The 3,077-nt window shown below is 39.8% G+C and overlaps 1 long non-coding RNA gene across 1 annotated transcript; it reads right to left on the bottom strand.

Annotated features, from left to right (window-relative positions):
* Positions 1-651: 651 nt before the first annotated feature.
* Positions 652-2,767, bottom strand: LOC309493127. The gene is made up of 2 exons (XR_014203807.1): positions 2,115-2,767; positions 652-1,121 (listed from the first exon to the last, which is right to left on the bottom strand). It is a non-coding gene; the product is annotated as an uncharacterized lncRNA (long non-coding RNA).
* Positions 2,768-3,077: the final 310 nt, after the last annotated feature.

Raw genomic sequence — 3,077 nt, forward strand, 5'->3', positions numbered from 1 at the left:
GTTTGTCAAGCATTATTTATGCAGGAACAGTTTGTAATCCTTTCACAGATGGTCTATTGAAGCTCAGTGTCCAATTTACAGGCTCTCCCTTTTTTTCTTCATGACCAATCGGTTCCTCACAATTGACGACTATAAATCCAAAGAATGTTGCCTCGGTGCTGTTGGCATTCCACATGTGCTTTCATCCCACAAGAACATCCCTTAGCCAAGTCCAACACATCTCAACATCCCAGGCCTAGTGTGGGTTTTTTTTTGGTAGGGCCGTTTGAAGGAGGCGCTAATGAGACGGTCTCTTGTGTATCAGCATGTAAACACTGACGGTGTATGAACTATGGCACTGCTGATTCCCATTTGGTTCAATTACAGCTGAAACCGAGAGCATCAGTGGCACCAGTCTTTATGCGTGTGCGCCTGTTAGCAATGGCCACATGCTCTCCAGACAAAAATGGGAATAATCAAAGTCCGTAATTATTTGGCCAGCGAGGGGTGACGGTATGTTTTCTCATGGCTGACGCAAGTGGATTGCTTTCAGACATGGCTATAGAGGGCAAGAGAAGGCAAACTGTTATAACCTCAGTCTACACTGAAGTATGCTATGGATGTTTTATGCTGGCTTGCATCAGATAAACAACAATTTACAACAAAAGTGAGACAAAAGCCGCGTTTCCACCGCAGGAACTTTCCCCAGGAACTAGGAACTTTGGGCTGGTACTCGATGTGTTTACACCGCAGGAACCAGGGTCTAAATGAAGTTCCGGGTAAATATTTCCCCCTCCGATAGTCCCTGCTCATGAGGTAGTACTTTTTCAAAGTTCAGGAACTTTCAGGGGTGGGACTTGTGCGCTGCACAAGCTGATTGGTTGTGTTCACGCCGTATTTTGGTTGGATGACTCCACGCAGCATTTATTTATTTTTAACCTCCCTTTTTACAAAATCTATTGTGGTTCGTGTCGTGGCTTCATGCAGTAAGAGTTGTCTGTCTGCAAATATGGAATTTAATAAAAAAATAACTGGTGGACTGGCGACGAGTTTCAGGCTTTATTAAGGGTATTTGTGGAAGAGGAAACTCTCTGCGCGTTCGTCCCAGCCATCTCACGGTCAATGTCCGCAATAGCTGATAACTAGGGGTGTAACGGTTCACAAAATTCACGGTTCGGTTCAATACGATACACTTGTGTCACGGTTCGGTACGGTTCGGTTCGGTACGTTTTCCATAGGCTACAGCAAAAATAAATAAATGGCAGAAAAATTTCCTTGAATTATTTTTTTTATTATTATTTTTTTATTTAATGAAACTAACATCATAAAGTATGATTTTTTTTTTTTTTTTTTTTTTTTTACTGAGCAATAATGGAGCTATACTTGACTCTTCTTATGAGCGTATAAAACAAAACAGCTCCTTGGACAAAATGAAATGTAATATTGTAGTAGTAGGCTAGTTATAAACAAAGGTTTATTTTAGTTCAGATTAACATTTGAGGGCAGCAATTGTATTCATAATGTCAAAATAAAACAGACGTAATGTTACTTGAAAGCATTATAGCCCACTATTCCTGACAAACTTCCATACCTTGCAGTTAGTGTTACTACAGCAAATCCATTCCACGGTGTATGTTGCTGATCTGTGGACACGGGATAGTTCATTCATGGCACGATGTTTATTCCTGGTTTCCACGTCAGCGCTGTTTGATCCGTTAATAACAGAGAAATGTGCATGTTTCTCACTAGATCTCGCAGCGATGTTATTACTTCAGTGGCGAATTCAAAAAGCATTTGAAATGTAAATGCTTTCTTTACTGGTCTGGATCTCTTAGCTGTGTGGTATTGCTTTATCAGGCTCGCGCATAGGGCTCGCGAGTCCCGCTTCACAGGTCAAAACTGATAAACGGTCCACACAAACACAATAAGAGTAGCTCAGTTTCGTTCCTTACATTGCATTTGCCAGTTGATGTTGTGGTCGCGCCAGACTCTATGAGCGCGCTTGCCACCCGCGACGCGCCTTCATTTGAAATAACCGTTCGGTACGTAATGCGTACCGAAAACCGAACCGAAAGCCTCGTACCGAACGGTTCGATACGAATACGCGTATCGTTACACCCCTACTGATAACATACAAATGTTATATCTAACGTTAGCATTACGAGCTTACTGAACACGCTTTATCAGTGCTCGTCTCTTTTCTGCCACAGCTTTTATTATTAAGTCATTATGTTTACACATTGTCATCTATTGCAAGGCACTCCAAACCATGTTACAAATTTACTGTAACAGGATTGAAATAGCGCTTTGAGGTTAGTAACAAACAACTATTTACAAGACTATTCACTATTTATGATTGATAGACGGGGTTCAGGCTTTTTTTTAAGCGTATTTGTGAAAGAGGACATTTTTGCGTGTTCGTCCCAGGCATCTCACAATAACTGATAACATACGTTGTCTAATTGTATACGCATACGAGCTTTCTGAACACGCTTTAGTATCAGTGCTCGTCTATTTTGTTTTGTTAATTACCTCGTTAGTAAACCAATACATAACTGCAGCACAGTTTGAATCTCCTCCATACTTATTATAAATGTGGCGCTCAAAACTGATTACTGTCCGTCGCAGACTGGGAGGAGCAGTTGCGCGCAGTTTACCTTCCCGGTACTTTAGACCGCGGTGTAAACGCAGAAAGCAACCGGTCTGGGGCAAAAAAAGTTCCTGGGAAAAAAGTTCCTGGGACAAATTGTTCCGGGTAATTTCGGTGGAAACGCGGCTAAAATAATAACAGGGTCTAGTCTTTTAAGGTTGTAGACAAAGTGAGTGTTTTATCAGCATTCAAAATCTAGGGATGCACGAAGTGAAAAATTGTGGCCAACAAGGCAATCGTTTTTAAATAACGATAAATGTCCAATATTAAATTCTCTATGGTTTTGTTTAAATACATAAATAATAAAAACTAAAATACAAACATTAAAACGTTGTAAATGCTATAAGTGAATTTAGGTGCATTAACAAATGGATATTCATTAAAATTTGAATATATAAATATTCAAAATATATTATTATATATTTTATATAATATATTAAGTAAAATG

This window comes from Leuciscus leuciscus (assembly GCF_965113295.1).
Source record: "Leuciscus leuciscus genome assembly, chromosome: 2".
NCBI classification, from domain to species: domain Eukaryota; kingdom Metazoa; phylum Chordata; class Actinopteri; order Cypriniformes; family Leuciscidae; genus Leuciscus; species Leuciscus leuciscus.